This window comes from Pollicipes pollicipes, unplaced genomic scaffold, assembly GCF_011947565.3.
Source record: "Pollicipes pollicipes isolate AB1234 unplaced genomic scaffold, Ppol_2.1 Scaffold_7262;HRSCAF=8765_pilon_pilon_pilon, whole genome shotgun sequence".
NCBI lineage: Eukaryota > Metazoa > Arthropoda > Thecostraca > Pollicipedomorpha > Pollicipedidae > Pollicipes > Pollicipes pollicipes.
The window spans coordinates 25,646,591-25,672,800 of NW_023597055.1; the positions used below are offsets into that span (position 1 = coordinate 25,646,591).

The following is a 26,210-nucleotide window of genomic DNA, read 5'->3' on the forward strand; positions in this document are numbered from 1 at the left end:
GATTATTTTGAATTCTGCATTTAAATATGCGACAAAGATCGCGCGAGGCAGCATGGTCTTAAAAACAAAATGTCGACCTGGGTCATTGTAGGTGAGTGACCTATTCTGACCTTTGAGAAGTCTACGAAAGTTGTTTAATGCGGTTCTAGTTATCAATAAATACAAAATGCGCACCAGAAACTACCCCATACAGAAAACCCTAGCGTAAAAACAGGCTGGTTTTGATCTTGGTTTGACTTTGTGCTTGACCCTATGTCTAATGAATTTGTTTATTCTATTGTTTATTCAATTATTCACTTTGTTTATTCAATTTGGTCATTCATTTTGTTCAAGGATGAAGGTGCGGCTTTGCCTACCACTCAGTTTTTCCATGACATTAAAAGATTCGCCAGAAACCGACCTCGCTGAATCTGCGGCCTGACTGTAGCCTGCCGCATGCCAATCATCCTGCATGGCAAATATAGTTTTTTGGTATCGTGCAATCCGCTACTCAATTGTCTGCATTTATGCAAATTTTGCGCGGGTACGCCATGCAGTTCGGAAACTATTCCGGAAAAGCCCTCGGGTGTCAATTTGATCCCCACTCGAGTGCGTGTTAAGAGGAAAAACACCTATAGGGGATACCTAGTCGCTTGTGACCTTCCGCAGATTGTTCCAATGTTCAATGACAGACGAGTTCAACATCATTCTGATGCCTTTTGGCCGTATAAACGTCTTCCTACCTTTTTGCTCCGAACACGATAAAGCTTGCAATATAAGGTTAAATTTTAGGATATAACTGGCTCCAAAATGCGTTTAACCCCAAAAAGTCCACACATTCCTGAACTTGCTTGAGTAAGTTTCCTGGGTCCACAGCTATTGACTTCTTGTTTGACGTGTCACTATCTTAATTATGGGGGAAAAAGCGTGGGCCCTTCCGTCCTGTAATGTGTAGCAGCTGGTGGAAACCCTCATTGGCCATTCATGAATGACGTCACGCGTATTGGGAAATTCGCAAATCTACCATCTTCTAACATTGTTACACGAATTGCCAAACATGCTCCATGCCTTCCATGACCAACGATGCTATGGGCGTAGAGTAACGCTACGCACCTGTATAACGATAGAAGAAATGGTTCGTTTGGAAGCAATGTTGGTTGCGCCATCATAGCAACGAATCGTGACCATTGAATGGAGAATCCAGAAATTGCATTATGATCTTTAAGAGGATGCAGCCTGCTGGAAGTGTCACTTAAAAAAGTGAAGTAATCTAGCTCACATATATGCAAAATGAATTCGGCTTTTTCGCCATTTGACGACTTTGAACTCGTATGATTACCCCTCGTCAAGTTCAGATTTCGACAAAAAGGCATTCGGTCATTGACCATTCGTCTACTTGCCATTCACCTAAAAAGCATCCCAGTATAGTGACATTCGGCAAGTAACATGCCGTCTAACTCGTTCTCGGCAAATTACGCATTTCGGTTTATTTGCAGCTCGGCAACTTAAATGTCGTTCCAAAAAAAATTTCTTACATGCATTTTGCTTTTAAACCGTTTGACTTTTTAACATCGAGGCAAGAAGACGTGGCGGGAAAACGCAGTCGTGTTTTACATTTGGTTAAAGAGCATTCGGTTCAAAGCTTTTTTGTCCTGGAACCGTTTGCTAGACAAGTTCTACCAGAGGACGGCCGCTAAGTCAGGTAGTTGATATGAGGCGAAGGAAGTAAGGAAGTCGGGCGAGTCCAATCGAGATCAGAAAAACTGCGTCAACTTCATATATATATATATATATATATATATATATATATATATATACATGTACATTCGTCCGCCATCGTCATGTGACGTCACTGCTGGTCGTTACAGCCGGCTGCGCTCCAGTCCGACGCAGCGGCATCAGACTCGCCGGTTCGCACGCTACTGCATCTACTGCTGGGGCAGTCCGCTGCTGCTCACGCTGGTCACGGCGCTCATGCAGTTCGGCCCCGCTGGGCTGACGGCCGCGCCCGGCCTCCCGCGGCCTCGGCTGGGCGTAGAGAACTGCTGGTTTCCAGGTGAGGCGAGCGGGTGTGCACAGAACTGCTGGCTCCTAGGTGAGGTGCGCTGGGTGAGCACAGAAAGGCCGGTTCCCGGGTGAGGTGAACTGGGTGTGCACAGAAAGGCTGGTTTCCAGGTGATGTGCGCTGGGTGAGCACAGAAATACTGGTTCCCGGATGAGGTGCACTGGGTGTGTACAGAACGGCTTGTTACCAGGGGAGGTGAGGGAGGTGTGCAGGAGACATATCACCCAAACGCTACGCGCCGATATAGGATTTTAAAGCAAGAAATCCGGAATCCGAAATCAGCCATTCGTCTGCATTCTAATATGGCATTCCTCAGTCATCTGAACCTAAATTTGACGTTGAAATGTGATCTTGAGTGGTCATGGTTTTTATGGTTGCTGGTTTATGCGCTGAAGCCGATTTTTATGTTTTGAAATCCGAAAACAGCCGGCGACTTTTGGTAACTGAGAGGTTCATATTATTTGAGTTGGAATTTGACTTCGAAGGGTTGCCTTGATATGCATGGATTGTTTTCACGTACGCTAGTTTAACAAATAAGGATAGTTTTGATTCTCAGCAATCCGAAATCGACCGGTAACGTTTTAGTAACATGGAGGTATACGTCATTTGACCTTGAACTTGACCTTAAAGGTCACATCTTGTTGAGATGTGGACACAGTATGCTACGCTCTCGCCGCAATTGATCATCTTACGTCTTTCCGTCGAAATCAAAATTCGTCGCTAAAGAAATCGTTAAAATCGCAAACTTCACGGACTAATTCCGTCATTGTCGGCAGCTAGACAAATCGGCATTTGGAAGTGCCACTTTCAAGCGCGTTCATCAAGGCTCACTTATTGCTCAGTTGCTGAATCACCGCAGAGTTCCCGGCGATCGCCATGACAGCGCGGCTGGCTCCGACGGAGGCTGCTCAGTTTGGGCTCAATAACGACCGACCAATTGCAACTGGCCGCCGCGCGGGGTTTTAAAATTAAGCCGGCGAATGGCGAGTCCGGTGCGCAGTAACATGATCACCTGCAGCTTAGGAGCGAGATCCTCCCGTGGGCATCCCAGACCGGTGCCTGACACCGTCAGCTTTCAAGGCTGGTCAAATTCGTTCCCAGGGTAATCGGACGTTTGGAGTTCAGCTGTATGGTGATCAGATCTGTCAGAGCCACGCTGAATGGGCTGTGGAAAACCATTGAACTATTTTGCTAGGTCAAACGGTGTGGCTGTCTTTGGTGGACTTCTAACTCGCTTGCGGAAAAGATTACAACATTGTAAAAAGCAATATATCGTTTGCTGTGCATTGACCTAATCAATACTTGCCACGGGCTGTCGTGCGCAGAATAAGCTTTCACATTTCCAAACTGCAACTTCTGGACTTTAGATTACGTGATCAAGAATGGTCAGAAAGTAGTGAATATTTTCAGCCTTTTTTAGCTCCGAATCTGACACGGGCCCAATTCGGACACGGAATCGCAGTCGTTAGGGACTTGGTGTCAAGCAAACCGCTTCATTTCCAAGATAAATTGTATTCGAATTCTCAATCGGCTTTTGGAAAATGCGGAATTGGACTCAAGATCAAAGAGCATAACAGCATCTTTCACTCGCAGACTGCGAACGAATTGCTGTGCCTGTTAACTTGGGCTGGGTTCCATGGGGTTTTGCTTCACTCGTTTCGGCCACTAAAAGCTACGGAGTTTGTCAATAGGTAAACGACTACGATTCTATTCATTTTCCTGTTCTAAAAGCTTTAGCTTTTATTGTAACCAAAAAAACACTATTCCAAAAATACTAAAGTTATCACATGTTCAAGTGGGTGTAGATTCGGAGCCCACCCAGTGACCTTTTCCATGTCATCATTAGCTGTTCATTGAAAGCCGTAAAGCGCGGTGACTTTCCCTGACTTAGTATGACCTACCTTGGCAAAAATTTTGGTGGCCTTCGTATCCCGAAGACGATTTCAAGAATGATCTTTTGAAGGCATGTCTGGACAACTTATCACCTGTCTATTCAGGTGTATGCTTTGACACATTGCTTCATCTCTCGAAAGCTGAACGAAGGCCACTTTGACTACAGCGATTTTTAATGCCGCCGTGTACACAGTTATTTGGAGAGTTTGCATCAACATGCAATTTGAAAAATTTGCGTCGCCATAGGTGATAAAAATCCCCGCACTGGTGAATCCATATGGGGAAAGAAAAATCCCCATAAAGCGACCCAGGATATACAAGAAAGGATATACAAGATATACAAGCGTCATGACGATATGGTGCTGGCCGGCCCAACATGTTCATAGCATCACAAATCTGAAGAAGGCATGCGATTTTGATGATTTATTTCACTTGAACCAAATGTCCAGACTTACCCTAGTTTTAGGCCTTTCGCGTTTGCCATGAGTGTATTTTTCATATGGTGTTCAAAATGAAAGGCTAGCCAGCCCAGAACACTTTCTCTTATTTGAAATCCCTTCCGTCAAAATTAAGCTAATAAATTCCGAGATATGACGGTGTCCGACTGCCCACCGGCCGAGATATGACGGTGTCCGACTGCCACCGGCCGAAATATGACGGTGTCCGACTGCCCACCGGCCGAGATATGACGGTGTTCGACTGCCCACCGGCATGTCAATCCTGTGGAGTTCAATGCATGATAATTTGGTGAAGCCGAATGATAGCCGTCAGTTCAAAACGTTTCTTCATAAATCACCGACTGAGTGTCAGATTGTCACATCACCCCTCATATCATGTTGAAAGTAACTTTATAGGAATGCTCAATACTAGCGATCCATGCAAGATTGTCACCTTGACTAGAACTCACGCTAAGCAGTGCTTGTTGTGTGAATGCCGACAGCTGCCATCTGATTGTGCAACAGCAGGTCAACGAGATTACGCAACTGAAGGCCGATCATATGAACGCAGATGTGCACATTCCTGCTGACATTAAGTCATGCCAGGTCACGCCAGGGTCGAGGTCGTCGCGCCACAAGGTTATCATGTCGACAACAACAAATAAGCGAGCTGCAAATTTTGAACTTATTTAGAACAATGTTAGGCTATAGTTGACGTGTTACTATCCCGACTACCATATATACACCCCAGTGTGACCTCTGAAAATTCCGGGAGTAACATCTCTGAGTTTTCCTTGATTACTGAAAATCGCGGAGCAAAGGTCACGGCATCTGCTATTCTTCAATACATATATGTTCGCTGCAGTATTAGAGACGGGGGCGTGGCGCTGGTTGTCCGCCTGTCCCTCGATGTGCCGCTCTTCAGCACGACACACTCGATTCTTTGCGGCGTGGAACATTCTATTAATGATGCAATATTTCTCAACATGCTTCAATAAGGGGTCCTGGGCTTTGCGAGACACATGCAGATGAATCATGAGCGCCAAAATAGTTAATTTGGCTGCAAACTAATATCGCAGAACGCTCCACCCATGGGAGCCTGAACAACCACACAAACAACACAATATGCCACCTAAACGCTCACAGACGCGGGCAATAACCACCATACGGACCTTGTGAAGGTCTGCAGGACAAATACTGTCCGCACTCGCATTAAACATTTGTTTTCAATGAGCCCCAATATGGCAGCGTCATTGCCTAGCCGCCGAGTGGCCGTTCCCATGACTTCAGTCGTTCAGCCCATCAGGATAGATAAGTGGGGGGGATTGGCAGGCGTTCTAAAGACCAATCTCGCCCTCCGCCCACGCATGCAGTACCACGTCTCTTAGCACCACTTAGCACCACGGCTCCGGGCGAATTCGATGGCGTTTACCACACTGTAACACCACTGAGAGGCTGCGTCAGCTGCGAGTTGGTATAGCAACAGCCCCAGTTAGCGTGGTGGAAATAGGAATATTACGTTGACAAACGGACCGCTCCGGAGATTGGAGTTCACCCGTCGGGGACTTTCCTGATTTAGTGAGGATCAGACGTAGATGTCATTTTCCTTGCCAGCACTTATAATTATTTAACGATGTAAGGGCAGATGTAACCGACACTTCTATTGGGATATCATATTCGCTAAATTTCCAAATGTTTTCATGTACCCTGGACATTGAGGGCATCACCATTGTGGAACACTAGTTGCAGTTGCAGCTCAATACTTGCAGCAAGTTGTGGAAAACATACCTCAATGAAAATTGCACGTACGGCATGGCAAGCTACATGCATAAGGGCTCTGGGGGTGATTTAAGAAGATGCAAGAATTTGTGTTGCGACCACAGCAAAAACTGTGAACGTTAAAACCAGAAAACAGCAAAAACTGTAGCAGCTGTCAACAACGCTCGGTTTGCGCCGCGTCACTGGTGCACGTATGCGCACCGAACAGCCGAGTGAACAATGTACCGAACATGATCAATGATCTATGGCTTCTGAAAGTTGTCATGGATCCTAGATAACTACATGCAGCCCGCATGACCCGCTCATGCTGTGGTGTTTGCTCCGATTGTTCATGCAGAGGTCCTCCGAAACTCTCAGAAGCATGCGACCTTATAAGTAAGGATTTCGCTGTATGTTCCTGGAAATAACCACCACGAGGCATACCAAACGGGCCAGAGCGCTGCGCTGCAGTCTGCCGTATTCAGATAAAAGAGGCTCACCGGCCTAGAGATAGTGATTTCGTCATCAGAGTAAGCCTCTCACGCCATCCGCTTCGAGCGCTGCAGAACTTCCCTCTTCCCTTGTGCTCACCCTGGCTCCCGGAGGCCCTCTGCCCTGGCAGGTGCTCACCCTGGCTCCCAGGGGCCCCCTTCCCCGCTGGGTGCTCACCCTGGCTCCCAGAGGCCCTCTTTTCTGGCGGGTGCTCACCCTGGCTCTTAGAGGCCTTCTTTCCTGGCGGGTGCTCACTCTGGCTCCCAGAGGCTCTCTTTTCTAGCGGGTGCTCACCCTGGCTCCCGGAGGTCCTCTTTCCCGACCGGTGTTCACCCTGGCTCTTAGGGGCTCTCTCTCCTGGCGGGTGCTCACCCTAGGCCTTAGAGGTCTTTCTTTGGTGGGTGTTCGCGCTGGCTGTTAGAGACCCTATTCCCTGGCGGGTGCTCACCCTGGCTCCTGGAGGCCCTCTTCCCTGGCGGGTGCTCACCCTGGCTCCCACTGGCCCGTTTTCCCGAAGAGTGCTCACTCTGGCGCCCAGAAGCTCTCTTTCCTGGCAGGTGTCCACCCTGGTTGCCAGATGCGCTCTTCCCTGGCGGTGCTCACCCTGGCTCCCAGTGGTCTCCTCCACCAGGGCGGTGCGAGCAGGCGGCGAGACGGGCTCATTATCTGCCGCCCAACACCAACCGCCACTCAGATCACGGCGGTTCATCCAGCACAGGCGGCAGCGGCGGCTCCAGCCACCACGCCGCTCCCACCTCCAGTCGATAGGCTGCTGCAGCTGGAGCGGCCGGCCGCCAGTGGGCCTGGCCTTCCCGCCGCGTTCCTGACGCCGGACGCGCGCCTGCCAGAGGTTACTTGTTGTGGCCTGGGCCTGGCGGCGTGTCTCCCGCAGGGCTGGTGACGCTGACACCTGGCCTCGATTCCGAATCAGCCCACTTACAGCCGAGCTGGGAGTGCAGCTCGCCAGGCGCGACTAGACATGGTTTGCGCCTCAGGCTAACGACAGGCATCGTTTCAAGCAACAACAAACAAATGTGCGGCGGTGAAAGAAAACGATAGAAAAGCAGGGTCCCTGCGGTTCGCCATTAACTAGCCCGTCCTTGGTGGTGCTCCCGGAGAGTCCATATGTCACGCCGGCCCCAGTCAGGGCCGCTGGTGGCGTGCTCTAGGCATGAGCGGTCTGTCATCACCGCATGGGGACGCCGGCACCGCATCGCTCGCGCCGAACGTGACAGACGGGAGCTCACGCTCGCCATCCTAGGTGTAGGTGAAGTGGGGAGAAGCATTGGCCTCTGGCCAGTTTCATTTACTGAGACTTGAGTATCGACCATGTAAATTTTGCTTTTCGGGAGAGGGCACGCACCCGGCACTGTCTTTGGCAGGCACCTTTGGTATGACATGATCAAGGACATCCTCATTAGTAACACTCGTAATAATGTGGTGTTGACACGTGACACGTAATTGAGTCATGTGAGACAAAGCGCACTTCTAACAGCGCGGGTTTAATTTCTCGAAATTGTGCGCTAGATTGGCCGTCAGGTTCATGAACTAGGTGTATGAGCACTCCTGGGCGCTTCCGCGTCAGTGGCTGACGCACGAATATTCAGGTAGGGAGGAAGAAAGTATATCCTGTTCATTAAGTATTAAGCGCTTTTGATCTACTATTTCTAAGTTGCAAGTACATTGCCTAAAATGTTAGCAGCACTCGGCAATAGGATCAGGAGTGTATTTTACAATTCATTATTTGAGGAGGGAATGGGTCTAATGCGGTGAGAATCCCGTTTGTTGTATTTTGTGGTACGTTTCCGCATGTTTCCGCATTTTAGCGCAGCAATGCCGGCGTACAAAAGCGAACTGTGAACTCAGGTATACGGAGCGGTGCATGTCTGGTCTAGAAGGGTTAGCTATTTCATTTTGATTTTGATTACATTGGGCGGTTTAGATGCAGCCACAAAAATCACAGGAAAGTCAAATCAACCTTTCCTCGAACGAAGATAGCGTTGAAAAGCCGTTCATCACCCTTCAAGAGATTCCAGGTTAACATAGATGAGACAGTAGTATAAGTCTTATTCCTCGGGGAAAAAACAGGAAAATGGAGATATAGTTAGCATGACATTTCGGCAGCATGCCTTTCTCGAGGTTATAGAAAAAGCAAAATTCACTACTGCTGTTCAAAATTTCTGCTAAGAAAATTATTCTGCTATTGTTGAAATATCAAGCTAACTTTATCTCTACTTTTCTGTTTTTTCCGAGGAATAAGGCTAATACTACTGTCTCAACTATGCGACTAATGTTCTCCGCTAATGCACTGGACAACTTACGTGATCCCATGTTAAGTTAACAAGCGCTGCGACTTGGAGCCGCATCTCGGCTCTTCCCACTAATCTACTCCGGAACGTGAGGGCAAATGGCGCGTCAGGGTGACGAAACGTGCTGCAGCTGGAGATCAGGTCCTAATAAATGCCTTGTTTCTGCTGAGACGCGCAATTTACGTCCAATTCACGCGAGCTCTCTAGAGCTGCCGCGCACTGCAGTCAGCTTAATGCGATGGCTTGACTGTTGGAATCTCACCTTGCTGCTTACATCAGCTGACGTCACGCTTCATTTGGGGTAAATAGCGCACTGCTGTTTTGCGCCGCAAGTCGGATACTTGGCACGGCTCCTGTTCGGATAGAGACGCACCCCAAAACACGGCCATGGGACGCTTGCAGAAGCTTTGCTCGTGTCCAGCAGAGCGGTTCAGGGCTGCCTGGCAGGGCACACAGCTCCAGTACATCACCGGAGGGCCGTTCTCAGCGCGGGCCGGACGCGCTGGCCGGTGCTCTGGCCGACACCGCCCGGGCGTCGCGGGGCCGCATCGCCCGGTATCATATTACCTGCCCCCTCCCTCTCCCCTGAGGTCAATCAGCATGCGGGGCCGATCAGGCCGTAAATAACATCGGAGGAAGAATTGAGCCCGGCTGTCGGACCGTGATGAACGCCTGCACCAACTGGCTCCATGGCAAAATGTTGATGATCTGGCGCATTTTAACAGAAAAAAGGGATCTCGTTCGGAAACGCGCGCGAATTTCGCATGACCGCCCGGGTATTCACCAACGCGTGACTGCCACTCAAGCCTTGGCTCAACTACTTCATCATGGCGTTTGCGGCATTTAGTGTGAGATTCGTGAAAATCAGGGCACAATCGTGGTCGAATAAAACGCGACAAAGGCGCCACTGTCCGTACCGAGCGCGGGCCTTCAGAATATCTTAGGCCGCAGCGGTTAGGTCACAGCGCTGGCCTAACGAAGCCAGGCCAGCGTTCGCCGAGGTTGGCCACGCTGGGCGACATGAAGGCGGGGGTCTCGCACGATCGATTGGCAAGTAGTGGTATTTTAGTCAATACCTTTTCAACATAGGACAATGTTTGTTCGGCGTAATCATTAGCTCTTACACCAACCCACGTGATCATAGTTTACATGTGACTACATGCGTATGACTGGCGTTGATTTACGCCGGACCTGCTGGGGTACTAAAAGTGTAGAGGTTATGCTGCTCATCTGGAAAACCAGAGGTACGGAGTTTTTCCCCGCGCTGCTCGCTCTTCCCGCCAAGGTGGAAGGCTAGACGACACTTTACGCCAAGCGCATCGGTAAAGCCCCAATGACAACGGCTATTTGATGCGATTTACGGGGCGACGTCGTCACATGGTTATAAGATAGTCAATCACTACACTCGGGGCACTCGAACGGAGTTTTTTTTATATCTGTGGAAGTACACGGACGGGTCCGTGACGGTGTCCCACCGCGCTCGTTGTGTACAGGTCTAGCCCATTGCCACTTGGTGGTGAGCTGCGGACGCGCCGCGCCGGTACCCGCCGTCCTATCACCTTCCGCATCTGCAACGTTGGTGCCTTGTTCCCATTCGTCAAGCACCCCTCCGTCACCGGCGTGAGACGTGTCCCCCTGCCCCGCCCCTGCTGACCTGTCGCTGACCCCTGGACCCCGCGCCTGCCGCAGGGAGCAGGGAGATGCTCGTGTACTTCCACTGGCCTATCCTGCTGCTGATGTCGGCCAACGTGGGCTTCTTCGTCGTCACAGCCTGGAACCTGCGCCGCGGCGAGAGCGACGCTGCGGCTGTGCGCAAGCGGAAGAACATCGCAGAAAGGTAGCCGGCTGGGCACGCCCGAGCATGCCGGGTGCTGGGTGCTGGGGCCTGCGCAGCAATGATGAAACGCAGGACTCACGTGCACATGATCCAAATGTTTTGACAGCGTAAGCAGCGGGGAAAAACGTGTAACTTGAGACCAGAACGGAATTAGAATCCCTCGTGCTTGGTAAACCGGCGCCTTGTGCGTTGCGTTTTCGTGAAAAATGGACTTACCACTCTCACAGACGGCTGGAAGCGAACGATGAGAAGAAACACTACCATATGGTTTAAACCGAAAACCGTGACCAGAACTACCTAAAGCAAAGCACATACTCACACCGCCGTTGTGGGCATCAAGCAGCATATTTAGTTTGGGCGCTACAGCCCGTGCGATCAATATCACAAACCCACACAATCGCATGACGGCTCACGTGCGTGCGTGCGGCGGCGGCTCCGGCTGCCGGCATCGAGACCGGCCGCAATTCAATACAACACGCAAGCGAATGGTTTTCACATTTCCGGGACCCAATGAACATCCATGAAAGGTCAAAATGTCGTGTCTGGTCGTCGGATTTTGGTATAGGAAACTGAGCGGTACCAAGATGAGCTCGCCCGTTATGAGTCACCCAATGCGTTTGTGTCACAGAGGAGTGCGTGCCTTCATAGCAGTCATGGGCATGATAAAGCGCGTCGACCTTGACCGCCCCGGCTTGTCGTGTCCTGGACACAGCAAACTCGACCGGTGGGGACGCGTGTCTACACGTGCGGCTGCCTGCTCTGATTGTGGCCGTACGAGGACAAAACAGACCCATCAATAGGATCCAAACGCTCTGAGGACTTAATGTGTCATATTTCACACGCGAGACACCGCCACCGGCTCAACAGCAAGCGAAAGAACACAAGTCATTTGCGCACGTGCCACGCGTCACTCCATGCTGCTATCCCCGCCAGACTGTATCTCCCTATACACTCTTATTAACACTGAGCACTGCGCCGAGTTTGCAGATACTCGTTACACTAAGCGTGTCAAGTCTAATGAGCGGGGCACCATCCGTCAACGATAGTGGCATTAAGTTATCACATCGGCCTGTTTACATTCGATGCCACTGGACGTCTCCGGCGGCACCCTCTGACGTGCCCAGTTTGACGGCCGCAGCTCGACGCCTTGACGACACAGAGGTGACATGGCCAAAAGAGATGTACTCGTCGGACGGCACCTGTCGCCGCTCGCTGACAAGGTCTCTGAGGGTCAGAGGTCACGGCGTTGATCCTATTCCTCCCGACGGGAAGACCTCTGCCACTGCCCGTTTGATATGCACTGGTGGCAGTTCAATTTCGGAGACCCTCAGGGAGCGGCGCGGGACGCGATCCATCGGTGCCGGCCGCCCCGCCCCCCTCCCCAGCTTCCCTTAGTCTGTTCGCCGAGCCGTGGCAAACGACTGGTGAAGGTTTGGTAACGATCGATTCTGCAGGCCAGATTGACATGTGAAATGGTTGGACAGGTATGGTAACGGTATGTTGGGTTGGACAGGCAGGCAAATATAATCGCTAAAAGTGTTGCGGTATTTAGCCGAGACGCCATTCCAAGATCTCAATGTACTAAGTGCGTTCAAAGAGCACAGCTCCCTTTGGTTTTAAGCAATGAACCGCATATAGGTTGTTTTTATAAGGATGGAAGCCTCATATACAAAAATGCGCGGTAGGTATATTTCACCTCCGATTGCGACAACACATTTTGTATGCCTTCTTTGTCAAAAAGTGACCAAAAATGCCAGATATGATGAGAATTGAGACATTTTACCAAACAATGTACCCTTTGCAGATGCAATTTCCTGTGCTCAGTCAGGCACACAACGAGGGGCTGGCATAAAAGCGTGTTGGCTATATATTTCAGTACTGTGGTGGGTGCGGTTGTAATGGCTTTGCTCATAAGCCCGGTTACATTGGAAGAGCAGAAGCGCCACTCATCTTGGTCAGCGGTAGATAACAAATGAAAGGCGTGGGGGTCAGTTTGATCGCCGCTAGACGTGCCCTGTGAAAGCACTTTGTGCTGGTGCGTCCATTTTATCTTACATAAAACCATACGTGATGTTCCTTACTATGGTCCCTGCGTCTGCCCCCGTCGCATTTACTTAGATGCACCCTGCAGCATGTTGTGGCAAGTGAACAGGATATCATTACACAGACACGAAGTGCAGTCAGAGGGCTGTTTTGATGTGCTACAAGCGAAGCCCGGGATGCAGTTCCCTATTCAGTCCGAGGAGGCTTCAGTCCACGCCTACCGCACCCCCATATTTGAGAGGAGAGCGAACCAACTTCGTGGAGAAATCCGCTTCTTGACACATTTTCGGGTAGGTTTCGTCATGTTGCACGGCATCGCCCCCCCCCCCCCCCCCGAAGCTCATTTTGAGGTGATACCAGACGGCATTGTTATCGTCACGTAGATTGTACAAGAACACCATCTAACGGAGCACGCCGTCTTCGAAAACCTGTACGAATATGACTTCTAACATGAGTTGGAGTATCCTTATCCCACAAGTGTAGCGAGAACGGGTCCACTGTTATTCAGTATCAGTACACTAAAGCTGCCGCTGACGCTGCTAACATATTGTTTGGCTTTGGTTTTGACAAGTTGCCGGTAATTTTGAATGATGAAATCGATGAAGCTCGATTGGTTGACAGCCATATTGACTGACAAAAGAATTGAGATAAACACCAACGTTTTGATTGGGTATTGGTCACATTAAACTACAATCTGATGCAATCAACCACGGCTGATGATGACAGCCACTCTGGCTACACTCAATAGTGCAATCAGCTTCAGGGCATAACTGGTTTTACAGTCCCGCCTGCTCTGGTCGCTGGTATTTGGCAACAGTGCTTAAAACCGCCCTCAAAGGGATTATGGTTTGCAATGAGTAACGTGTAACAGCTCACACGCATCGATCCACACTGGCTCTGGCACGATCGCCCGTTTTCTGCTTCGTCAGCATCGGTACGCCTCGCGGTGCCGCGACACTTCCGTCGTCGAGATCTGAACATGTTTCCGGACCGTGTTCTCCCGGTTTTCGCCCTTTGAAGATTATACCCCTGTCCATCAGGGAGTCAAAATGGTGGTGTTGCTGCAACATTGCACATGTGCACGACATGATCTTGCCGAACTTACGCTGAAATTTCTGAGAAATGTTTTATCACGTTTTTTTCAGAATTGCGCCACCTGTTGAGAAACTTCATGGCGGTGCAGCCAGTTCACAGTGAAATATAACTTTGCCAGAGCGCGGCTGGCGAGGTCAGGCTAGTGTGGGCCTCTGAGACCACAAATTTTTAGACTGGGTGATGTTGATACTCACTGGGTCTCTGGCTTTTCCCGTACCAACCGTAAAAATTGCCATCAGATATGTTCCACGCAAACATGTGCAGTATGTTGAACGTTAAAGCCTGGCCACGCCACTGTTGTGACATCATACTCGAAGCCCAATGATTAACTCCCGGTAGGTGGTGAAACAAGAAATAACAGCTTACTAGCAGACAACAATATGTAAGAGACAAATAAAATTAACCTTGTCGGGAAGAAAATTAATACAGGAAGTCGTTTTTAACGCAGCAACCCCTAGTAAAGTGTTAGCGACCCTTGCTGATTGTCGTGCACATTAGACCCATTTGCAGTGCTTCATCACACTCGAATGGTGCGATCAAAGTCGATATTTCCGACCGAATAGCTTTCCAATAACTGTGCAGAGACATCTGATCTACCTGGGCCGCTGCTGAGTTTCGATGGATTCACCAAAAGACGAAATCGGCTCATTCTATCTGTTAACGATATTAAGATGAGCAGCGTTCTGCGCCGGCCTCGTGACTCACTTCTAAGTGACGTCACAGTCGATGAACCTCGTCGGGATGATATTCACTATTAAGAACAGGCGCCTAAGAGCAAGTGTGGGGGCCGTTGTGACTCCAGAGAGCACGTGGAAGGCCTCGCCAAGGCAGAATTCTGATAAGCGGCTGCATAGTTCCCCCCCCCCCCCCCCCACGTAACAGCGCAAGGTGTTCATACAACGGCCCGCCGGATATGACTGTGCCATTTAAAAGCCATTTTTCAGCTGCTACGTCTGTTGTATGGGTCTGGAGGAGGAACGTTCAATTTGTTCTGGTGACACAGCCACTGAGCTATTTTGCCAGTCGCTGATGAGTTTCACGAGAGCGAGGGGAAACAGACCGGTGCAGAAATTCACACACACAAAGACAGGCACCCGCCCACGTGAACTTTTCTTCGTGTCGGCAGCGTTATGTTTCCCACGGATGAAGAATTGGTCGTCGCAGAAATTTTGCTCGCTTAAGTAAAGACATTTTGCTCTGCAGCCTCTTCAGCGGGAGGTATTGCCTGGCAGCAGTGCGCAGTACACAGCACGTGCGGTGTTGCGGTGTCCCCGATGACCCCTCCCTTCCTGTCATCCGGAGGTATCTGGAGGGTACCCCCCTCCACAGACCACTCCTCAAGAGACAGGCCACATGTTCCCGGACCGTGTTCCTCCGTGTGGAGCTGGTCGGGCCGACCTGCCGCTCTCTTTCGCGGCGACCGTCGCAGCAGGCTGCTGCTACCGCTGCTTATGGCCGCGGGCCGGGACCGGGCGGATGCACGCAGAGCTGTGCAACCGAGGAGACGCTGGGCTCCAGGCCGGCGCCAGGCTGGAGTCTGCGGTGCGATCGTTATGAGTCGCATTTGTGTACATAAACTGGGCGGAGAGCGTACCGTGCAACCAAGCCACGCGAACTTAGTGCTGCGGTGGCGAGTACCCGAGCTGCCTTTAATGCTCTGGAAGACCAACTTTGCTCAAAGCAATAATGAAGGGGACGCATTCGTGATAACATCCTGGTGAAGTTTGGGCTAGGATTTCACACAGCTATACCTTTGATCCATTTTTAATGCAAGTTCAATCAATGTTCATTGCCGCGAAACTGAAGGGATTTCAATATTCTTAACTTTCCACAAGCCGTTTGGGAAAGACTCTCGGTCTCATACCCAGCTTGCGGTAATGCTGGCTGATTTCCGAGAAATTGACTTTTCGCTTGAATCCACCTAAATAACCCTGCACAAGTAGACCACTAATATTCTGGCCATTTTTCGTGGATTCAGATATGAAAAATCGCTTTCAAATAATTCAAGTGTCAAGCACGGATTTAGCCCACATCTGTCCTCTTTCCTTCTCTTGGAGAACAGAGCAGAGCGACAGGCGGATAAGCCGACTGTCTGGCTACCAAGCAAAGTCCGGGTTATCCTCCTGATACTGTCTGGCTACCAGGCAAAGTCCGGGTTATCCTCCTGATACTGTCTGGCTACCAAGCAAAGTCCGGGTATCCTCCTGATACTGTCTGGCTACCAAGCAAAGTCCGGTTATCCTCCTGATACCGTCTGGCTACCAGGCAAAGTCCGGGTTATCCTCCTGATACTGTCTGGCTACCAGGCAAAGTCCGGGTTATCCTCCTGATACTGTCTGGCTACCAAGCAAAGTCCGGGTTATCCTCCTGATACTGTCTGGCTACCAGGCAAAGTCCGGGTTATCCTCCTGATACTGTCTGGCTACCAGGCAAAGTCCGGTTCTTTTTTTTTTTTTCCCGGTATCCTCCTGATACTGTCTGGCTACCAAGCAAAGTCCGGGTTATCCTCCTGATACTGTCTGGCTACCAGGCAAAGTCCGGGTTATCCTCCTGATACTGTCTGGCTACCAAGCAAAGTCCGAGTTATCCTCCTGATACTGTCTGGCTACCAGGCAAAGTCCGGGTTATCCTCCTGATACTGTTCGTACCATAGCACAGGGGCTCATCCAGGATTTTCTGAAAACAGGAGGGGAACAGAGCTCACCAAGACAATCACGCTGACTTCTGTGAAGGTACGAAGATTGCTGACGGCAGGGAGCGAGCGAACCTATTAAACCGTGCCTTGGATGCGCAGTTCGCAAAACCACTGTGCTGACGCTGCTTTCCCGTTGTTCCAGCGGATCACGTAATCAAACAATAATCCCGGACTGCGCCTCAGTGTGACGTCAGTTGTTAGGTGGTTAGGTTGCGAGATATCCTGTGAACGAGGCTTGTAGCGAGGCACGCGTAAGTGCTAGGATCATACGTGAATGCTGTGCTGGGCTCGCTTTGCCGTTGGCAAACCTGTGCATTCTGTATTTCATGCATGAGACGGCTTGAGACGATGACAGAAGGCTTACATGATTCTTATTTGCAAATAAATTCGCGCTTGAAGGATCAAGAGTTGGCGATGTGCTTTTCCGGCTCCTTTTGGTGGTAAAGTTCTGGAAATGGATGCGTTTTCACTTTCTCTGGCTTGCGTGAACTCCATCATGTCCAGTGTGGAGAGTGGCTTTGTGGCTACCATCCTGTTAACATTTTTAACCTCAGTTTTGATTTAAGAATGCCCAGTTTTTTAAACTGATGTAATGCACACTGACTGTAACGGGATTTTTTGGAGTGTTCATCGCACCCTTGCCATCTAAAAGCTGCAAAATTCGTCATACCACTCATGGTATGCTTCACGTTGATTCACATCGTATCTCCGTGATGAACAGAAGCGAGTGTTTCGCAATAGAAAGGGGCTCGGCTGCCTTTGGCACTCTTGGAGGTATTCCGCTGTATCCGTCCTTTTTGACATTTATTAACGATCCGATAAATTATTACACATGACTCTCAAAAGGAAACGGATGCAAAGGATTCAAGATGCTGCGGGCCCAGCCTTAGAGATAACCGACATCATCTGCGATCTAGGCGTCACTTTAAGTGAGAAAGCACGTTCAGGCTGTCAGCCTAAGACCACGAAGAAGAGGGCAGGCTCTACTGAAACGGACAGGCTCACTGAAAAGCTGGCACATGTAGATGCTTTAGCAAAGTATATGTGCTTGCATATCACCATAGGCAGGTACTTATGCTCTGTTCTGAAATATTGTGGGGTCATTCGTGGATGGCCGCAGTGCATGCAGCCAACATTGAGAGAGAGCATTTTCCATTTCATTTTTGGCTTTATTCGCGAGCTATTCGGTACACCAATTCTGCGTCGGTCATTTTTCAACCTTGTGAAGTATTTGAAGTCAAAGGTCTCAAAGGCATACAGGGTTCAGCAGGACATACTAATGATGTGCAACACTTCTAACAGCGGAACAGGCTCAGCGTTTTTAGAGGCCCGATTTTCATTTACCAGCACTGTCAGCGCAAGTCTTCACTCAACGTCATTGCACAGCCATAGGTGTCACTTCTTAAAATCGACTGGACGCTTGGCCGATAAGGTCGACCTGATTCTCCAAAAACTGATTTTCTCCACATTGGCGCCATTTTAAAATGTGTCCCTGTTATATAAAAGCATAAACTTGTGTTCTGATATATCGTCGTTTCTTAAACTATTTTCTCGCAGGGCAGTGACTCCCTTCCAAGACGATGTAAAGTCGCCTTTTTGGCATGTAAAATGCATATAATTGGGTGTGATTCGCAGAAAAAAACAGCATTTGAGCAATTCGAGTTTTCGTGATCAACGAAAATAGGCGTAGTTAATCGCTCATCAAAGGTGGCCTGATGCACAAAAGGGCGGTTTTATGTCGAATGCAGTGGCTTGAAGCGTACGGACAAGGGCCTATGAAACTTTTGTGAGTACACTGCCGTGATACACCTATAAATGAATGCACAACTCAACTGGCATGACCTTATCAGCAGGCATGTCGATGACTGAAAGGATGCAGTAGATACGTACTAGTGACTGAATGAGCGTCCAGAATGGCCGTCTTAAGAAACAGCGTGACCAACGCTTTGACGCATGTTGGAAACTGAAATAAGCAGGAAAAGCCTTGAGTTTTGGTGTTTCGGATTGGTGACTTGGTGGTGCTCATGTAGAAAATAATGAACCTTCAGTGTGCCTGGATGTACCTTAACTAAAGTAAAACAATACCATCCCAATATTTATTTCACTCTGGATCACATCGCGCAAAATATGTTGATCCCATTCCTCGTCACCTTTTTTGTGGTGCAGCCAGGTGGAAGGTACATCTCCGAGCAATACTATAAATCGTCCCATCCCGCAAGGACTCGATCCCGTCGCGGTAGTTCAGGTGATTAGAGTGCCTGCCTTCCGATTCACGGACCTATGGGGTGAGTTCGAGCCACTTCAGGCGTCCGCTATATTTATCCCCGACATGGACAGCCTGCGGTCGGTGACAGCGGCCGCGCTGACGTACAGGTGACATCAGAAGCCAGGACGGACTGTGACGAACATTGCGGCGTGACGCTTTCGCTGCAAAGTTCAGCTGTTGACCCCGAATCTTTGATGATTACCGGTGTCGCAGATCGTGTTTTGCCATTCAGTTCGCGGTCGAATGCCACAGTCCCGGCTGTACAATAAATATATTTGCCACTGTTGAGGGAGACAAGGGTACTGGGTCGCTCTACACTTTTAAAAGGCGTGCTGTACATTCCAGTCAGTTTCTCTTTATCCAGTTCCTGGTGTTATTATGTAAACAGCTTGTTAAGCATTTGCAGCTTGATCTAACATATGGATGAATTGGCGTGACAAAAACTTAAGGCATCTACCGGTAACTTCTTGATGCAAGACACAAATGATGCTAATAGTGATTTGTCTAGATACCTAATGTACCAATCGATAAAATGATATGTTTGCATTTAATCGGCCCAGTATTTCCCTTTCCTCATATGCACTGATGAGTTCAGAGTAGCAATGAGGGGCTCAGAAGAGCAATGGGGGGGGGGGGAGGGGTCAGCGTTCGGGCCTCAGTCCTTCTCCCCCAGGTACATAAAGTGACGCCTCTATGTACGTGCTTTGTATGTTACAGTAAATACTGTTCGAGACCAGTGGTTTGTTAGACTGCCGCAAGCGATAAACGCGTTTCCTTAAAATCGTGTCTGCGCAAATATTTTTAATGATTTCTTTTACATATTTAAAGGCATGTGGTCACGTACACGGTGACGGTGAAAAGGCGCGTAACTCATGTGGGGTATTTATGGAATTTAACGTTGTCTGGATTTTTTGTGGATAGATCAGACACGTGCATTTATATGCTCACCATATGTATGTTGTATACATATATATATATATATATATATATATATATATATATATATATAGCATCCCTTTATCCGAAGGCTACAGATGCCGTGACGTATGGAGAAGGCGACAGCGGGTATCTTTTAGCAATAGAACAAGGGTGATTAGAGCTTTGATAAGGAGATCTGTTAAAAACTGTTCCGCTTTTTAAATTGCCACACGCATAGTTTGTTAGACTAAAACCGGTTTTGACAAGGATGGTTTTACAATGCAAACTGTCACCTTCAGCCCACCACCTATCATAAGGAACAACAAGCGACCTTTAACAGAACAACAAGCGACCTTAGCGACCTTTTAAAATGTATATGACGACACAAATCCATATTTAAGTGCACTAATATAGTTTACCAGCTCTCCAAAACCTGAAACGATGAGTTTAGGTTTCGTCGGATGGGCTACATTGGCGTTAAAACTACTTCCCTTTCTAAGCGACTGGATCACAATGTATCTCAGGCACAGTGCCCCCTAACAACACATGATCCAGTGCCACCAAACAACATTGACAGGCAAGGTTGGCACCGATGACGCATCAATCATCAAAACACAACACAACAAACACTTCTTGCGATATAAAAAGCCGAACATACCCGCCAACGTGCCCAGCACCCAACCAACAACTTTATTCTTGCATTACATGATGAATTTGAGTATAGCTGGTAATGGGCGTCCTCTACGGTGGGAGTGTTTTTTTTGCGTCCACATATGTATTGAAGCCTGTGTAACTGTATGTCTTAAGCGGAGGCGAACCAAACTTAGTTTATGAGACATACTATTGTTCTCTTCGGTTAAATCATCGAATTTGTATGAAGTGTTCCTTTGGTCGTGTACGATGACATGTGTTTTGGAATGGTTCTAGGATTAAACCGAAACGTAACGTTCGAATGACGTGTGACCGATATTCAGCCTAGTTTATGCCAATTTTGGTGACTCGATCTTCGAACTTCAACCCGACATGAAAAGTTCATCAGGCATGTCAAACGACCTAACAGAAAGCTTGCCCATAGCTTCACAGTTTTCAATGTAGTATGCCTAAATATGTATATATATATATATATATATATATATATATATATATATATATATATATATATGCAACCATTATCAAGATATAGTATCCGTAACACCAGCTTCGTACCCGCACTTAGAGGAGAGTTCTGATTTTGCACAAATATTGCCCAAAGATTAATCCCACCAAGTTATTCACAAGAGTGAAGCTTGTTTTGCCTAAACGGGCACCTTCCAACTTGAAAATCGCGGTGAACTGAAGTATTTGTATATATCACCATATATATCACCCAGTCATAACTCATGTACTCATGTCACTCAGCCATATCATCACCATATCACCCAGTCATAACTCGACGCTATCCACACCCGTTGAACATGTTATATCCTGCTGTTTCCTGGCCGCTTCCAGAGTCTGCCCCTCCCCGCGACCCACTACCTTATGTGGCTAGACGCCGTTGTCTATCGCCGGTCTCCGGCCCTGACGCTGAGAACGTCGCTAGTCCATGCTCAAGACGGGCGCAGCACCGGTGCATCAGCTCCGCTGCACCGAACCCATCAATCCGAAATCCATCCCGCACCGCGGACAGGAAGCCTCCAGGGTCAAACGCTGGCTGCGCATGCAAACACGTGCATGCTTGAGCTGCAGCCAGCAGCGTACATCCGACTGGCACGCTCTGCTTTGAGCCTGCCGCCGTCCCGTCTGGTCTGGAGCGCTGCTGTCTGTCCTCAGTTTCGAGCCGGAGTGAGCCGTCCCCCGGGCGGGCGCCGCCGAGGCGACAGGACCCCTCTGGAGCTGCGGACGCGGACTGGCCGCCCTGAGGTTCGCCCGCAGTGGGAGACCTCAGCGGGTTGCGGTGACGCACTAACGCGGCGATCGACCACTCAGCTGTTCGAGTGTGAATCAAAGCGGCTGGGAGGTCACCGTGGTGATGGGATGTCATTCAAGTTCAAGGCCACGCCAGGCCAAGCCGTCCTGTGTGAAGTGATGTCAGTAGACATTTCTTAGTGCATCGATTCCATTGTCACGCGTGACCCCTTTATATGCAGGGCCATGTTAAATGCTGAGGCCATGGCCATGATAGGTGATGGGCGGCCTAAGGTATCCTCGTGTTACGCCTCACAGTTATATGGCGGTGTACCTTGGCCCAAGCCTCTGTGGGCTTATGATATGCTGCGATAAAAAAGAAAACTGACTCGACTGGGCATCGTGAAATACAAGTCACAACGCCCCTATTAAAGCAAATGTAGACCAGACACCGCGCAGCCAGTTTATAAGAACTTTGGGACTGTTCTTGCGTTCGAGTGTGGAATCGGTAGGAGTCCTTGCGTACGCTGCTGCAAAGTGATGAAGCTAGTGAGAGCTAAATAAGTTTCCTTGACGTGTTGTGCGCCGGTAACTATCAGCTTCGCTTCTACCGCCAACCAAAGTTGGAGGCCGTTCACAGCACAGCCTTTCTGAAAGCCGCACGGCAGTCAGGGCGGCAGCGGTGTGACGGGCTGGCAGAGCTTCCTTCACCAGCTTTGTGTCGCGGCGGCCAGGCGCGTCACTCGCCACCTGACGCCATCACCCGGCCGGACACTGACCTTTGACCCGGAAACGGCCCAACACTTCCGGCGGCGAGCTGCTGCGCTTTAGCGCGCTGGGAGGGGGACTAATGATACACGAGCCGGGAAAGCCCGGACAGCAGTGGCGCCTCGCAGGCCGGACAGCGCCTCCGGGCAGAGGAGACTGTGCTGACGGAGGCGGCCGGTGACCCGGTGTCGGTAGTGGTCGGCGTCGTGAGCCGCCTGCCCTCTGTAGCTGAAGAAAACCTGGCCAGCTGACGACCCTGTCAGCGGACGCGTGAGGTGTACTCAGGTGCTAACGTTGGCCAAACACTCGGCTGCTCAGAAGGACGTGTGGGAACGGGGGAAGAGAGAGAAAAAAAAACAGGTGGACACTGTTGAAATTTTATACTACGTCTGGTGATATGCTACGCGGCGCATCCAGACTTTTCGTATTTGTTTGACCTCTGCATGTTACGAGCTATTTTTCTAGTTCAGCCATCTGCAAGGTGAGGCCATTCAACAGGCAGTCGAGGACTTCAGTCACCTGTCACCCATGGGGCCCTTCCTACACCCATCCTGTGCTCACTCCTGACCAGTCCAACCCAATTACCCATTCGTTTCCCACTCTTTTTTCCTTTCGCGGGGCTTCGTTGCTGAATCATCCAACAATGTCAGAAAATTTTACATTTAGATTTGCTATTTTTCTTTTATGACTACATTTCCAAGAAACGCAAGGAATTGTGATTAAAGGCACCGTCGGTGCCATTTTTCGGCACTACTGGAAGTATCTACATTTCCACAACACTTCTGGATTCCTTACCACGCCCGTAACCACGCGCGTGTTTTTCTCCAGCTCTCTACTCAGCCCAACCCAGCACCGGTTCCGTACGAGCATCCTCGTGTTTATGCCGCCCATGAGTGCCTCCATCCAGCAGCCCGGCCGGCTGACCGCCGGGGGGTTTATTAAGCATCAGCTGACGAGCGCTGAAGACGCAACCATAACAGATGACCTGACTAGTTGCATCAGCAGCGGTCGCGGCCGGCCAGCCTGCTGAGCGCTGGCCTGCATACTGAGCCAGGGATCCGGCTTGCTGCCAGTGCGAGGGCTGAAGCACGCCGGTGCGCGCCGGACCAGTGAAAATCACCAGCGACTGCCAGACCAAATGCTCGTGCCCAGTCACTAGTCCTCAAATGCTTAATGCTACTAACAGTGCTGATTTTAGATGTGTATGCAATGAGAACGCACAGGGTTTTCGCAAGGTGGGGACTGCGATACTGAGAGGGGTCATTCGGGGGGCCGCACGGGGCCTGGTGTGAAATGTTAGTTGCAGGCTCCCCCGGCATCTTCAGCAGACAACTCGCACACAATGTCCGTGACTAGTATGTAGCATTTAACAAAGAGTGAAACAGTGAGTCAAAAATAACGGAAAGTGATATGGATAGAGCATACCAACAATGCATACACAAACAGCATCAAAGGACCCATTTGCGCAAAGGATGACATTGTAGCGCGCTTGACACTTGTCTGATCCAGCAGTCTCACACCCACCAGCAGCTCCTTCCGTAAGCAGGTCGCTCGGTCGGCGAGGGACCGCCGTCCTGCCGCCCTGCACATGACACCGCCGGCGGGCCCCGGTCTTGCCCCATGCTGGTGGGACGGTCACAGGTCGGCGAGGGACCGCCGTCCTGCCGCCCTGCACATGGCCCCGCCGGTGGGCTCCGGTCTTGCCCCATGCTGGTGGGACAGTCACAGGTCGGCGAGAGACCGCCGTCCTGCCGCCCTGCACATGGCCCCGCCAGTGGGCTCCGGTCTTGCCCCATGCTGGTGGGACAGTCACAGGTCGGCGAGGGACCGCCGTCCTGCCGCCCTGCACATGGCCCCGCCGGCGGGCTCCGGTCTTGCCCATGCTGGTGGGACAGTCACAGGTCGGCGCGTCGGCGTATGTTTGAAGTAAACAGGCCAGATCCGATACAAAGGTCTCTGATGTCATGTTTTGGTGGCTGTGGTGGGCAGCACGATAGTATGCACACTCCGCGTGTTACTATCTGATGCCTTTTCCGATGTCCGGGCCTCGCATCTGCAGGAGGCATGGGACTATGAAGTTGCCTTGTCCAATGGGCACGGGACGGTGTGACTGCCTCGTCCAGTGGGCACGGGACTGAGTGACTGCCTCGTCCAGTGGGCACGGGACGGTGTGACTGCCTCGTCCAATGGGCACGGGACGGTGTGACTGCCTCGTCCAGTGGGCACGGGACGGTGTGACTGCCTCGTCCAATGGGCACGGGACGGTGTGACTGCCTCGTCCAGTGGGCACGGGACGGTGTGACTGCCTCGTCCAGTGGGCACGGGGCTGAGTGACTGCCTCGTCCAGTGGGCACGGGACGGTGTGACTGCCTCGTCCAGTGGGCACGGGACTGAGTGACTGGCTCGTCCAGTGGGCACGGGACGGTGTGACTGCCTCGTCCAGTGGGCACGGGGCTGAGCGACTCCACCGTCAAATGGCACGGAACTGTGTGGCTGCCTCGTTCAGTGGGCACGGGACTGTGTGGCTGCCTCGTCCAATGGGAGTCATGGACACTGGACTGTGTGGCTGCCTCGTCCAGTGGGCACGGGACTGTGTGATTCCCTTGTCCAATTGGTACGGCACTATGTGACTCCATCGTCAAATGACACGGGACTGTGTGCCTGCCTCGTCCAATGGGAGTCATGAACGCGGGAATGTGAGGTCCCCTCGTTTTACGTGCAGCTCCTGTAGTTGTAGGTTGACGTGTTGGATGCTGGTGTGCTGATGTGCTGGGATGGTATCAAGGGCATGCAGTTTTGTTTCTGCGCATCATCCTTCATCATGCGATGAAGTTTCGTGTACGAAAAACCCTCTTAGTGGCATAGCTCGAACAGATTAACGCCAATCTAAATAAACGATCGTTGGAATATGAATTATCATCGCCCACCGACAGAAACTGGCAGTCATTCTAGACAGCAGCTTGGCGAGTGGTCGTCTCGGAAGATGCATCCTCGGAACACAACCAGGGTCGGTGTCTTGGCGATGACCAAATCTAATCCGACCTCGTCAGTTTTCACGGAGAAGCACGATGTTAGCGTCACGACGTCTGAGACATCGTACCATACTTTCTTCCAGTCATGAAAAGTTCGACAATCGCGCTCTAAATTTTCGCTAGCAGTGACAACCTCGGTGCCGTTCTTTTCAGACTCAAGATATACGTGAACTTGTTCGTCGTCATGGGACTTTCGTGGATCACCGAGGCCCTGTCCAAGCACGTCGGTCCCGCCTACATCTGGTAAGCCGCCGAAGAACTATCAATGGTCTTGGCCAAGCAAGCCGGCAATATATGACCAGTTAAATCTAGCTCGTGTTTGCGAGTTCACTTTTGCTATCGTCGGGCCATATCCCAATAAATGTGTCATCAATCACCTAAGTCCGTGGTTCCACATTTAAATGGGTCGTCAGCCCCGTTGACCCAGAATACAGCACTTCAGCTCTCCCCACGGCGGTTGGTGTTGCCTGCGCGTCGGCTTGCCCCGCGGCACAGCTGACCCTCCCCTCCCCCTCCCGTCCGCGGCAGGTCCGCCACGGACATCATCAACAGTCTACAGGGCTGCCTGCTGTTCCTGGTGCTCATCCTGCGCAGCAGCACGCGGCGCGCTATCCGACGGCACGCGCTGGAGTGGTGGCGCCACCGCTGCCGACGCCGGCGGGCCGCCACCGCGGGCGTCTCGCCTCGCAGCCGCTCGGCTGGCTCCGGCGGCTCGCGAGGCACCGGCTCCACCTCAGCC

At 50.6% G+C, this 26,210-nt stretch overlaps 1 long non-coding RNA gene across 1 annotated transcript; it reads left to right on the forward strand.

Annotated features, from left to right (window-relative positions):
- Positions 1–1,958: 1,958 nt before the first annotated feature.
- Positions 1,959–25,661, forward strand: LOC119113345 (uncharacterized). The gene is made up of 3 exons (XR_005095895.1): positions 1,959–2,035; positions 10,623–10,770; positions 25,625–25,661. It is a non-coding gene; the product is annotated as an uncharacterized LOC119113345 (long non-coding RNA).
- Positions 25,662–26,210: the final 549 nt, after the last annotated feature.